The 14,966-nt window shown below is 38.7% G+C and overlaps 1 long non-coding RNA gene and 1 pseudogene across 1 annotated transcript; one reads left to right on the top strand and one right to left on the bottom strand.

The window, feature by feature from the left end:
* Positions 1–50: 50 nt before the first annotated feature.
* LOC107195470 lies at positions 51–3,087 on the top strand. Its single transcript, XR_001516621.2, has 3 exons — positions 51–486; positions 2,314–2,643; positions 2,806–3,087. It is a non-coding gene; the product is annotated as an uncharacterized LOC107195470 (long non-coding RNA).
* A 475-nt stretch (positions 3,088–3,562) lies between these two features.
* LOC112477497 lies at positions 3,563–3,681 on the bottom strand (annotated as a pseudogene).
* Positions 3,682–14,966: the final 11,285 nt, after the last annotated feature.

The following is a 14,966-nucleotide window of genomic DNA, read 5'->3' as shown; positions in this document are numbered from 1 at the left end:
GCTGCAGGCCAGCTCTCCGACGAAAACGCCCACCTGGTTGGCGATGCTCTTTGGCCCTGGGCCCGCGGCTTCTGTGGGAGCAGGCTGGCGGGCCGAGTGCAGCCAGCAGGCTCTGCGGAGAGTCGCATTGGAGTTTGGGGGCTGCCGAAGCTTTTGTTTGTCAGGAAACCAGGAACGCGCGAGGGGCGGGCTCCTGCCGTCCTCCCGGGATTCCTTAGCTGTGGGGGAAAAGGGGGTTGTCCAGCCCCGCCAGGGGACCTAGGACGGAAAAGCGACTGGGAACTCCTCGCGCCCCATAGCGCTCTACCCACGTGGTGCTGCCTGGGACAAAGGGCCTCAGAGGAGAAGAGATTCGCTTTACTCCAGAGATGTACCTCCTTTTACCTACTTAACCTACTAGTCAGTCGAAAAGCACCTGAGTAAAGATGGAGGTTAGGAAAGGTGGCAGCTGCACCAAGAAAGGAGGGTATGAAGCACATGGCCCAGGTAATGGAAGGAAGTCAGAGGTACCTGGGAAGTTGGCTGTCAACGTTGGGAGGGGGAGAGACCTAAGATGGCAAATGACCCAAGCCTTTTCTTATTAAAAATGAGTAAACTGAGGCTTGAGATGCTTCATGCAATTCCAGCTAATCGTCTACTGAGACCAATTCACCTTCATTAAAGTACTGTACAGCTTTCTGAAAATTCTCATTTGGCTCCACAGGGTAAAGTCCAAACTTCTTGGCATAACTTTCCAAGCAGTCTTGTTCAAACTTACTTTTCCCATTTGAGCTCCCATGAATAAACAGAAAAACACTTTATTTTCGAAGTATCACCATATAGCTCCTCTGATCTATTAAAAGAAGCCTACTTTTCCTCATCTTCTGGCACTTCTTCAGCACTACCCTAGGCTCTGGCTACAGAGAATTCCTGTTTTCCTCAACTACTTAACTTTTCTTTGGATTACTACTTAACTTTCCTTCAGTTACTTTACTCCTCTTTGCGTTTGTTCATTCTTTTGTCTCTGTCTGAAATGCCCTGAATTACTACCTTCTCCTTTAAGGAAAACCAGAGCCAAAAATTAGTTAAAACTGTAAAAACAGATTTTGTTCAGAATTTATTGCAATAGGAGAATTGAGTCCAGTTCTATACTGGGGTCTTTTTTCCCCTATTGCAATAATTTCTGAACAAAATCTGTTTTTACAGCTTTATCTACTGTCAGGCTTTAGTTATCTTTAACATCACCCCAAAGTACACATCAGTCTCCCACTCACCTTTTGAAAATCCAGGTCAAATATCACCTACTCTTGTCTTTTTTCCCTGCATCCTCTTCGGTGATTGAACAGCATCAGCAATTGAAGTTCACTCAGACACTGTCAACTGTAACTTCTCCCCTGATTTCCAGGACACTGTACATAGTCTGATACATAAATTTTACATTGCCCAAAAATGTACTGTGCATTTCCTGTTAAAGGTAAATTACTTATCTCTGTCTTCTTCCCTAGATTATAAATTCTTTGAAACAGGACTTCTGGGCTTTGCACAGTGCCCTCGATAACCGCTGAATGAAGTGGCTTGACCAAGGTCATGGCAGTTCAGTGAATTTACTAAGAGAGGCCTACTTTGCTCAAAGAAACTGAAGACGGTTTCTTTAGTCTACAACCTGATCAAAAGAACTTCTGTAAAACATATTTGAGAAAAAAATGGGAGTTTGGGGTTGGAGTTATCAAATATTTGATAGAGGACAAATAGTAGCTAGATTAGGGAGGGAGGGAAAGACCCTCTAGAAAAGAGAGCAGTACGTTCAAGAGTAGAGAGGCACAAATCAGTGTTATTTATTTAGGAAAAGCCGTATGGCTGGACTTAACGACTTCACTTACCTCTGGGACAAAGGAAATCTAATTAGGTTAATGCTGATGTACTTGAAAGAATGAAATATCTATTACTATATTATTTATTGGCTCGAGTCACCTTCCATCAGACAAATCGTAGGCTTTTCACTTAAAATTGGCTAGGTAATTTTTTAGCTTTTTTTTTTTCAGCTCCAAAAGCTCTCTATAATTGTTAACTAAAAATAGCAAAATTACTTGTTCCAAAAAAATTATTTGTGAGCACTCTAAACTTTTTGATAGGGCAAATAACTGAATTTATAAGTAGTACTTTAAGGAAGAAATTGGGCTCTACCTCCAAGGGTTGGGAGGACAACTCCTCTAAATATTCATGCTAATGGATGACTATGCTGGTAAAAAGTATCTGCCAAGAATCTAATGAAATACAGTTAATGTAAGGTTTAAGTTGGAATGAGACATAGGAGAATAATTCTGTTAATTACAGGTTTAAAGGTCTTGATTCCCAAAGGGAGAACATTTCTACCCAGAAGCACAGAAAGAGTCTTCAACTGAACTTTAAGCTGTACAACCAGGCACTTTGGGCCCCTCATGCCAACACCAGCGGGCAAGAAAAAGATCCTGGTGGGGCTAATTGACTCCTTATCATCAAGAGGAAGTAGAGCTACTGTTATACAGTAGAGGCTGAGAAACATATGTTTGGCAACCAGATAATCAACTTGGACATCTTAGTACTGTCTTGTGCAATTTTGATGACAAATGGCCACGTGCAGCAGGTGAAGCCTGAGATTTTTGACAGTCTGAGCCACTTCACTAGGTAAGTCACCTAAACTTTCAGAGGAGCTAATTGATAGGGAGGAGAATCTAGAATGGACAGCAGAGGAAGAAGAGGATAAATATAAGTTGCAGTTCCAAGACTAGCAGCAGCAAGGAGGTCGTAGTTCATCTTACTAACTTTCCTTTTATAAATTTCCCCCAGGAAAAGAGGCCCACCAGCATCCTGGAGGAGCTACTCCCAGGACTCATGAAGAAAGTGGATCTGCGTGGCACAAGGCATGGACCATCCTGGAATGCCATACTGCCCTGCCTAGACCATAGCCATCAGCCCTCTTAGGAATTGCTTCAGCAAAAGAGAGCTGTTTTGTTCAAAGTCAGGCTCCCTTCTGGACAGCCAACATCCACTAACTGATGCTCAATCCTCTTTCCTTTTATTCAACAGGTGTTGATTAGAGTACTCTCTAATAAAATTCCTATGTGCTGATCTCTGTCTACCTCCCAGGAAATCTAATCTTTGACAGTCTCTTTAAGTTAGATGACAGTTTGGAGGAGGAGACACCAAACAAGTAAAATAAATTTGTGATTTGTACTTTGAAGGAAGTGAACAAGATTCAGTGATAGCAAATAACCAGGAAGGTGTACTTGGAGAGGAGGCGACATCTAAGCCAAAAATTTTACAATAGGTAGAAGTAACCCATGTGAAGAGCAGGTAGGAGAGTATGTTTTGGAAAGAGAAACATCTTAGATAAAAGCTCTCCCCACAGAGCTTAGCAAGTGGAGGTACCACCCAGAGCTTTGCAGCCTTTTCACAATTTTATTTCAAATGTAATGGGAGATCATTATGGGATTTTAGTTTTTATTTATTTGTTTGTTTATTTTTTAGGTGAGGCAACTCTTGGTTGATCTCACAGATTGCAAGGACCTTATTAGTTTACAATCCCCTGTTTTTTCATTTTTTACGCCTACAGCACCTGGTCTTCCTAGGTGGTCTCCCATCCAAGTACTAATCAGGCCTGACCCTGCTTAGCTTCTGAGATCAGACAGGATCGGGCTTGTTCAGGGTAGCATGGCTGTAGACTCATTATGGGTTTTCAAGCAAGAGAGTAGAATGCTATGATTTGCACTTAAAAATTTTTTTCTTTGATGCAGTATAAAGAACATACTTGAGGTTAAATCAGCATCAAGAAACATGATCCCTCAAAACATTATTCCCTACCTGCAAACCATATTCCAGGTGCCCAAGACCCTGGAATCCTCAGCCTTCCAAGATCCACATTGGCCTCTTCCCTACATCCAACACCTCAAGGATAGACTGCACACCTTAGAGCCACGGGGTAGCCAGGGAGTGTCTGTTAGTGGGGCTTGAAAGTAGAAATCCACAGTATATGCGTGTGAAGCCCCTTCCAGTGTGGATGAAGCCAGAACTGCAAAAAGGGAGATGAACTGTGGGACAGGGACCCAGGGAGTAATCGCTCCCTACCCTGCCAAGTTCCACTATAGAACCCCAAGGATTCCAAGAATCCTAAATTCAAGGCTTGGCCATTCAAGTCATTGAAAAGCTATATTTAAGCAATATTTGTTAAGGTAGGAGGTTAGAACATATTGTTTAATTAGTTGTTGGCTTGATTTTTAACTTACAAATTTTTAGACATATGGTATATAAACTTCCATTTGTAATTTTGCCCCAGGTTTTACAAATGTTAAGGATGGTCCTGAAAATCACATTACCTACCAGGAAACAATATATAGACTAAGCTGGCTTTTTATGACAAACAGTAGATGTCAGAGGACAATAGAATAATATCTCCAAAATGATAGTAGGAAGTATCTGTTAATCTAGAATTCTCTATCCAGTTTATAAACTAGCATTTAAAGGTGAAGATAAAATAAGGACATTTTTAAACCAAGACTGAGAAAATTTCCTTCTCACAGACCTTGCAGAAAGAAGGAATATAAATCCAGCAGGAAAGATTAGAATGCAGGAATCAATGATGAGCAAAGAAGTTAATAAATATGCTGGTAAATCTAAGTAAACATTGACTATAAATATTACTAATTTTTAGAGGATAAACAGGGTGAAACTAGAATATTGCATAGCTATCAAATTGAAGAAGAAAGGCAAGATTCAAGTTAAAATTTCCTAAGGTCCTTATTCTGTTGACTATATAATGTTAAAATTTTTCAACTATAACTTTTAATGTTTTTAAGGAAAACATCTTAAGCAAATATGCAAAAAAGAGTGAAAGTGAATAGTTAGGATGAAGGATAAAAAACAAAGTGAAAAAGCAAAATAAGTTTAACTGGTCATACATATAAAATTGTTCTAGTTTCAGTAAGGGAAATCAGGTACTAATTTATTTTTTGTACTAAACCACTGGTCATAAAATACCACCTCTGCCACTATTGTTCCCCAACTGCAAATTGTTACTGATTTATGAAGAAAACTTTATAAAAGCTGATGTTCTTTATTCTTATAAAACTCCAGGAGAGAGAGAGAGAGATTAAAATTTTAGGAGAAATTTCATATACCTGAAGCTTTCAAACCAATGAATCAATTATCAATACGAACTCTATTCTCTATGGGAAATACAAAAAAAAAATTACAGTCCCTATCATCAGATGATTTACAATCTGATTAGGGAGAAGCAAGCTATATCTACCCACTGAGAATAAACTCTAGGATAGAAGCAACAAATAGTAAGAGCCTTAGCTTACACAAATATTACAGTTCGATGCAGATGGGATCCTTTCCAACCAGGATGTCTTAAAGGAGTTGGACTGAACACATGAAATTTGATCTGAGCTTTAAGAGAGGTAGAATATCACTAGAGAAAACTGGAAATAAGCATGAACAAAAGCATTAAAATATCCAAAGGTGTTGGAGCCAAGAAAGAAGACGTTTTTAAGAAGGATAAGCTTTGTGTGAAATACTGAATCACTGAATGAATCATAACACAGACTGAAGTGTTCACAAGGAAGAAATCATTTTAAATATTATTATAAAGATGGCACCAACTTGAATTTTTATTTGATTTTCCTTCTTTTATATTCTGTTAAAATTTTCAAAAAAGTGTAGCAAATATAAATACAAAATATTGAGTTTCTACAAGTTACATACATGAATTGCTCAAATTTTTACTACTTCCACACACTTTATTTCCTAGACTTTCTCTAGCTTTAAAAAAAAAAAAAGGCCAAATTTTGTATCTGCAGATAGGATCTCCAAAATATTGCTTGTGTTTTAAGTTCAAAGTCTTAAGCTCTTGGTTTGTATTATTGAGTCATGATATTAATAACATCTAACATTTATTAAGCCCGTATAGTGTCAGTAATTGTGTTAAATGCTTTATAAGCCATTTCAGTTAATGCTAGCTTCCATGATAGCCAAACGTCAGACTCTCAGTGGCTAAACAAAATAGTTTATTTCAAACTCATATAAAGGCCAAAATGAGTGTTTCTAATAGACATAAAGCTGTCTTCCAAGCCGTGATTTGAGGACTACAGTTCCTTCCATTTTACAGTTCTGTCATCTTTAACAAGTGGCTTCTAGGGGAAACCTGCAGAAGGGGAAATAAAAAGGAAAATTACAACAAGAGATTTTTGTGAGCTGAGTCTAGAAGGAGCACATATCTCTTCCTCTCATATTCCATTGGCCAGAATTCAGTCATATGGTCTCAACTAACTGCAAATGAAGATGGAAAATGTGGTTTAGCTGTTTGCCCAGGAAGAAAAAGAAATGGTTTGGTGAACACTCATTTAATTGTAACAACTCCGTAAGATATGTACTATAATTTATATTACTTTGCAGATGAGGAAACTGAAATTTTGATAGGATAAGTCCCTTACCTAATCTCTTGCAGTTAATAAATGGCAGAACTTAAACTCGAACCTAGGTAACCTAACTCAATTCTTTATCAAGTTACCCGCAATGTGACTGAAATTCTTGTTATTGGAGAAGATTATTTAGGCTTTCTTTTAGTTGTAAGAGAGATGTGATGATCTTAGAAATGTAAATAATCTAAACTCATCATTTCAGTGATGAAGAAATTGAAATCTAGGGTTAGAATATCCTATTGAAGGTCAAATTCCTTCTTCTCAGGTACCATACAATGTAAGGAGCATTTTTATAAGGAAATATAATCTTGATAAACTAATAACGTTTATCATCTTTTCTAAAAGTTAACTCCCTAAAATATATGGTTTGATGTAGTTAAACCCAAACATTAAGATTCGTTTCTTTAAAAAGTTTGTTCCCTCCTCGCGTTTTTTTTTTTTTTTTTTTTTTTTGCCCTAAGAAGAAAGCACAACACAGAGTAAGCCTGCCACCGTGTGGCATGGGCCAGAACTGATGTTTTATTCCCATTTATTTTGTTTGCCTCTTGTTTGTTTACTAACCAGCCTAGATTTGATAATTTGATTTACCAGCTATGGTATATTCTGTAGGCTTGAGTACTTTTTAATTTTTTTAAAACATTTTTTTATAAGAGTTTATTTGAGCCAAACTGATGACATATGCCAGGGAGCAAGATCTTAACTGCTCTGGAAAATAATAGTTTTGCAGCTTCTTTTATACATTTGAAACTAAGGAGGGGGTGTGAGCTTACATGGAGGTGGGAGTACTCAAGGTGAGGATTGGTTTACAGGATAGTTAACAAGATTATGTGTTTTCTTGAGGGTGGTTGAGGCTTGTTTCTACGGTGTGCTAACCTAGGTGCACAGAAACAATGGACAGGGCTTGGCTTGCCTAAGGCAAAGATAAGCCTTTCAGTAAAGAAGTTATGTAACTGGGGCAGGACTACCCACCATGACCTACCCAGTTAGAAATTTCTGATCAGATCACCCTGTGAGGCTACTTTTCATAGAACCACCCCCTTCCCTCTTTTTATGTCCACAGTTCCCCCTTTTGCTCATAAGTCAAACCGAAGGATGTATTGATGATCAGCCTTTTGGTCAGATAGTATGGTCTCATGGCGCTAGAAAGGCTCATTCATAGAAAATCTCAGTATCCACGTCTTCTTGTTGACCTTTGGGGGTGGGGCAATACAGTAACCATGGGATCTGAGTTGAGGCCAAATTTCCCCAAAAAGGGAAGGGCAGGTAAATGGAAGGCAGTCTGGTCTTATGGCCTTCACTGAAAACAAACAAACAAACAAACAAACAAACAAACGAACGAATGAACGAACGAACAAAAAAAAAACCGCTGGATCATTCCTGTCCTGTGAACTATCATGACCCAAGTTTTGCTTTCTGTCTCATTTTTCTGTATTTGGCATCCAGTATAACATTTATATAATCCACAAAAAGGGTATTAAAATTTATCTTATACATCTTCTTTAGCTTGGCAATAGTGTAAAATGTCTCCTTTCAATAATGTCACTCATTTAAGTCCAGCTTAAATGGACTGTGATGCATAAAGAAATGCAAAAACCAAAAAAAGGGGAACCAGGAAGCAGGGGAGAGTGAAGCAGCCATTTTGGGTTTCCCACAGCCCCAGCTATTAGTTTACTTTATAACCATTGTTTACTCATACAATATACCCTAGAAGTTGTCATCACTTATTTTACAATACTTCCCATGCAGTTTAACACACACACACAAACAAATCCAGAGGCCCTTCTGGAACACCACAGTTATTCCTATATGTATTGAGATTTAACACTTAAAATTTCAATTTCTAATGAAAATTAAGAAGTAAGCAATTAACGTTCTTTAGCTTGGCAGATATCTGTAGAGATTTTATAACCTCTAGAAACATAGGCTCTTTACCAGCAAATACATTTAAGACATAGTATAACCTCTAGAAACATAATGATCAAAGTCAATTATTAACATATTATTTTTATAAAACTCCAGTAAAACATAAAGACATCTGTTTTACTTAAACCAACAAACTTAAACTAGCTTTACTTTACTAAGGATTAAACTTAGATCATGTGAACTTGAAAAGCATGAGTTAGTTTCTATATTTCAGAGAAATTTAGAATACTCAATCTGTACTGAAACAGCATAGGGACTTGGGCCCAGGGCCAAAAAAATACCGGATGACCAGGAGGAATGCAGGATAAGCTGACCACAAGAGTGTCACCACCATACATAAAAATGCAGAAGTAGCTGATTATCATCTCCCTTCTAACCACTTACTTCCATACAGATGTGAAAACCACTGTTCCGTGTGCTCAATGGATCAAGGTTTGACTGCTGTGTGACTTTCCTGGGGTGGCAGTAATGAGCAGTTTGCCATCTTACCCCCACAGCGCAGGTGGGAACAGAGTTACTGAAGAGGAATTTTCCACTCAAATGGCTAACATTGTAATCTATAGACATGCTTGCCACATATGGCAAAGGGACAGGTGACCTCGAGATCAACTGAAGACTCACCCTCCCTTTTACTTGTTCTGTCTAGGTAACAGATGTATTGCCTTTGCTTGTTAAGAACAGATGTACTGCCTTTGCTTGTTAAGCCTTATAAAAGTATGGTTACCCCTGAGCTCGGGGCCCAGATCTTCAGAGTGCTAGCTCCTCTGGGACCACTGGTGTAATAAACCTGAGTTCTTCAATTCTCTGAGTGTTGTTTGGTGTCTCGCCGGTCTGATTTTTGCAATTTTTCTGCAACATTACCAGGCAACGTAGCTAGTAAAGGAAGCCCATCTTTTTAAAAACCCCCACCACTTTCAAAAATCCTACCTTTTCACAAAACCCTCTTGTCCCCTGCTTATAAAAGCAGCCTAGCGGCTCCAGGCCCCAAGTTGGTCCAGAGGGCCTTTTTTCCTCTGTGCTCCCTGTCTCGCACTCCAGCATAAGCTTAACAAAATCTGTCTGGAAATTTTTCTGGGGTTTCCTCTCAATTTCTATCTTGGCGAACCCAAGAACCCCAATGCTTGGTAACATTACAAGCAATTGCTTTTAAGTTAATTTTGACAATACCATCTGGAGGTAGAAAATTATCTCACATTTACAACATACATGTATAGACACACACAGACATGCACAAGCTGTTGCAGGAAGTAACATCTGATGGAGGAAATTGGATGCTCAGACGAGTTTGTTAGAGGAAGGAGAATTTACTGCTAGCAGAGTGCATGAGGCTTTAAACAGCACAAAAGCACGAGCTCGCCCTGGTTAGATTTCTTACAGCTTATATACCTCTGCATTGTCCATGCAAGGGATGCGTGATTCCTTTGTCTGAGGTTCTACGTGCACCTCCTGACTCAAGATGGGGAGGGGGAATTTCAGGTGGGGGCTGCAAGGGGGAAGGCATTTCCTGACCACCAGTCCTATCTATGTACAGATCGTTTGTCTTGTAGGTATGGCAAGAGTTTCCAGAGGCCATTTAAAGATCTATAGGGTGTGGTTAATCTATAACAGGCTGAGTTGGTCATTTCCGCAAGCCCTTTCCTTTGCATTTTTCAGATGCATCCTCTCTTAAAACAAGGCACCAGTTGAATCCAAATTTTGCTTTGGAGGCATTTGCAGTTTATTCCTGTCTGACAAGTCAAATTCCAGATGACTTACTCCCTTTTAAAATACGGACAGCCATTTTTAATACCTCAAAGAATTGGGTTGATGTCTAAATGACATTATAGGTTGACTAATTTATCTAAATCCTCTTTTGAAACTTCAAGAAACCAATTAAATATGTTTTCCATTCACTCTGCCTAATGTTATAGATGGCTTTTGTTCTAATCATGCATGTGAAAATTAATTTAAAAGTATCAAAGGACCCTCACCTCAATCATCTTAGTTATAAATGGGAGGCTGTCTGTGGTGGGCCTTGTTGGCCTCAGAAGCACCATTTCCCACGTTAATTTTGAGATCTATAGTGTCTGAACAAAGTTCTAGGGAAAATCAGCCCTTACACGCATGTCTCCAGACAAGCTAAATGAGGTAGATATGCCCATAGGACTGCTTTATGCCCTGGAGGAAATATTTTCTCAGGCTGTTATCCTGCAAAACTTCACTTCTTTAAAATGACGTTCTCTGTCTTATTTCTCTTTGATTCAAACTGGCCTGTCTAGTCTAATAGCACCAGGACCACTTGCTTCTTTCTTTCCTTATCCTTCCACCTTTGCATATTCTGCAGGACCACTTCCTTAATCGTTTAGCCATTCGGACACAGATTCTGGTCGCCAAACAGTCTTAGGAACAAAGCCTCAGGTCCATTGACCACAGAAACAGAATTTTGGTCAGACTAATAACATCTTGACCTCAACTGTGTTTCGGCTCCAGACCCATAAAGGTGCAATGACCTTGCCAGCCACACCCCATCAAAACCAAGCAGAACAAAAGCCATGAGTGACATCAGGACTTGTTGCAATAGTCAACTCCAACTCCCTTAGCTGCCATGACTAATGGTTTTTTCCTATATAACCTATCCCTTAGAGGCCATCAAGGAGCTAGGTTTTTGAGTGCTAGCTCACCTATGTCTCTGGGCTTGGTGCCATTTCCTTAAATAAACCCATATTTTTGTTGCTGCAAACCCCTGTTTGTGTTTTGTTTGGCTTTGACGTGCACAAGCAAATGAACCTCCTTTAGTTCAGTAACAAGGGACTCCCACAGACTCTTAGTCACCTAAGACTAGCCAGCAAGAGCTTACTGGATGCAGCCAGAACAGTCTTAGGAATAAAGCCTCAGGTCTGTTGACCACAGAAATAGAGGCACAGGCTCCTTTGTTGTGGGGTGCTTTGCCCTTCCTCTTGGGGTTCCCGCTGACTTCTCTGGGTTCGGTCGTGTTCATGCACTAGATATCTCATGGCGCCCATCTCCGCCATTCTGGATTTGGAGTTCTGAACAACTATAGTCACCCCACTGGCTATTGGAGTCGGGGAAGTGTAACTGCACACAAACTTCATTTCTTTAATATAGCTTTTTTTCCCTCTGATTCAAGCTGATTCTGCCCAGATAATGGCATTGTGACACATTTGTTTTTTCCACCCTTATTCTTTGACCTTTGCATGCCTGCTTCCTTAAATCATTAAGCCTTAGGACATAAGATCAACCAAACTTCAGGCCTATAATCATGAGGACAATAGGTTTCAGTTGGACATTAGACTAAGAATAACATCTTGGCTTTAGATGTGTTTCAGCCCCAGGCTCATAGAAGCAGAACAACCTCACAGGCCACAAGACAGGAAGGAATGATGTCATGGCTGATTTCAGAACCAGACACAAATGCCCCAGCCCCTTCCAATTAGTAGCACCCTCGACCCCAACTCCCTTAGTTTCCATGACTTCTGATTTTTCCCTGTATAATCTGTACTTCCGAGACACCTGGGGAGCCAAGTTGTTGAGAGCAATAGTTCGCTTGTGTCCCCAGGACTTGTAAACTCTCCAAATATACCTTTCTTTGCTGCAACACCTGGCTTAGATGCGTGCAGGCAGACAGACTCCTTTTTGCTCTGATAAAGTGAGTGTCCTTTCTCTTTTAAAGAGATCGATCTCTCATTTGACCAGCAAAGATTTTGTTCAGACTCTCAGTCAACAATCCAATTAAAAAGCCAAGATTAAAAGCAGCAACTCATTTTTTTTTTCCTTTCCCTGGGCTAACTGAACCCTTATCCACCTCAGGATTTCCTAAGAACAGCTCAGATAAAGTCATAGCCTGCTACACAAAGCAAGGAGGCTTGGAATTCTGAGAGAAGCTCACCCAAGTTTACATGATGTGAGGCAGGAAGCCAATGGGACACAACAAGCCCTAAAACTGAGTCCAGGTCTACAGGGTGTTCCTGGGTGGGCCTCTTCACAATCCTGCCATACAATGCCAAGTAAATGTCCAAATGTGTAAAAACATCCAAACCTGTAGAATTTTTTTTTTATAAGAGTTTGAGCCAAACTGACGACATATTTCGAGAGCAAGATCTCAAATGCTTCCCAGTCCTTTTTTATTTTAAAATACATTTCTCCATGCAATTCTAAAATTATTGCAATATTTCCAAACCTGCTACTGGGTAACCAGCTTTTAAAATGTGGTCCAGGCATATTCACGGGGGGATTACTTCAGCACTTCACAAATAAGAAAAAAACTCAGCAATTAATAGGATTTATCTCAGTCCACTAAGAAGTTAATCAATGAGCCAGATTAGAATGCAAAATTCCTAATCATATAATAGGTATATCAAGGACTGTTCAAATATGGATAAAACACCCATATGAAGATGAGTCAGCATTTATACAAGGTTCCCCATTTCCTAAAGTTTTAACAGCATATAAGCTTTATATGTTATAACATGTCAGGCAGACATTTCCCAGCCCTTTTCCTGCATTTATCAAAACAAAAATGGCATCTAAAATTATTTTAAAAGGTGATTGACTTAGCAGGTGGATAAAAGGAAATCTGGAATTGCTGCTGCTTCTAATACTTGTAAATGAATGGAGAAAGGGCATCGGTACTCATACCGATACAGTTTTTAAATGTCCCTTCTTTCCTTTGTCCTCTTACTACTTTTTTCTTTTTCTACCACTGCAAACTGTGAAATATCTACTTCATATATAATTCACCTGATATCACTGAGGAAAGCAATAAAAGAAAAGTTTTTAACTATTTGAGGGTAAAAAAAAAAAACCTACATCATCTCTCTTTTTTTTTTTTGATGGAGGGTTCATGAGAATAGCTCTCACATTGGTATGTAAACTTGTTATTCCCACCTAATGAGTTAGTTAATAGAGATGGGAACATCAATTTAATCCAGTAACTATGTGTCAATATCTCTCTAGGTAAAGAAGTGGTGCCAATGGAAATCCAAAGCTTCTTCACACTCCAGATTTCTCCCTACCTCCTCACCTCCCCCAGCCTCCACATCTTTTCCAAGCTTAGATATATACCAAGGTCAAGAACACCACCTGGGCTGTATTTTCTAGGGGTCAAAAGGATACAAAGAATCTTATATTGTATAAACACTTGTTCTTTGGGAAGAGGACATTCTGCCTTCCTTCTAGACTAGCCATTGATCTCCCTTCTTGTCACTACCTGTATAGCCAGGTAAGATTGGCCCAGAGAAGGCTATATCACTCTCTGTCCTAGAAAGTTCTCCTGAAGATGGCCTAAATCTGCTTGGCTCTAGTACTTGGGGCATGTATTCTAGTTCTTGTCCATTCTTTTTGGCCTGTATGCTCCAGAACAGCCTTTCATTATCACTGAAGTGGTAAATGTGGGCTTAGGAATGAAAGCCACTTAGTTTTGCTTAAAGAGTTCACCCTGTGGTCTAATTTAATCTCACTCAGCAAGATTCTGTAGTGGGATCTGAAGTTTTAGTGAAATTAAATGTTATTTAGTTGACCATTGTCTAGATTTTCTATCGAAAAAGGAAGTCTGGAATCTCTATTCACACTCCTTTGCATGAAAAATAAATGTATTGTTTCTATAAGAAATTTCTCAATTTTTTTTTAAAAACCATTCTTTTCTCTATGAATCTCTCTGTTGTATGTGATGGATATTACCAAAGACTATTAGCCAAATTACAATTCATAAAGAATACTATCCCATTTATGCTGTAAAATATTCCAAACAAAGATTTAATATCCATAGTTTAGAATTTACAATACAACATTGGAGATCCTAGCAAGTGCAATCAGATAAAAGAAAGATATAAAAGGCATCCAAATAGAAAACAAAGAAGTCATACTGTCACTATTTGCAGATGATTCTCTATATAGAAAATCCTAAAGACTTCATAAGAACACTACTAGAAGCAATAAGCAAATACAGTAAAGTCTCTGGATACAAAATCAACATTCAAAAATCCATAGCTTTCCTATATCCTAAAAATGAAATGTCAGAAAAAGAAGTGGAAAAAATAATTTCTTCTACGATTGCAACAAAAAAGCATAAAATAAATTTAACGAATAAATTTAAGGAATAAATTTAACGAAACAAGTAAAAGACCTATATAATAAAAACTATAACACCCTATTAAAAAAAATTGAAGAAGATACAAAGAAATGAAAAGATATTCTGTGTTTTGGGATTGGAAGAATCAACATAGTTAAAATGACCTATTACCCAAAGCATTATACAGATTTAATGCAATCCCCATCAAAATCCCATTGGCATTTTTAAAGAAATAGAACAAAATATCATCAGATTTGTATGGAAGCACAAAAGACCCCGAATTGCCAAAGCCATACTGAGAAAAAAGAATGAGGCTGGAGGCATCACTCTGCCTGACTTCAAATTATACTACAAAGTGACAGCAAGCAAAATGGCATGGTATTGGTAGCAAAACAGACTCACAGACCAGTTGAATAGAATCGAGAGTCCAGAAGTAAACCCATATTTATATGGGCAAATAATTTTCAACAAAAAAGCCAAAAACATACAGTGGAGAAAGGAAAGCCTCTTCAATAAATGGTGCTGGGAAAACTGGAAAG

The sequence above is a fragment of the Pteropus alecto genome, unplaced genomic scaffold (assembly GCF_000325575.1).
Source record: "Pteropus alecto unplaced genomic scaffold, ASM32557v1 scaffold413, whole genome shotgun sequence".
Taxonomy (NCBI): Eukaryota; Metazoa; Chordata; class Mammalia; order Chiroptera; family Pteropodidae; genus Pteropus; species Pteropus alecto.
The sequence above is the reverse complement of the archived record's forward strand: the minus strand, read 5'-3'. Positions and strand labels throughout refer to the sequence as shown.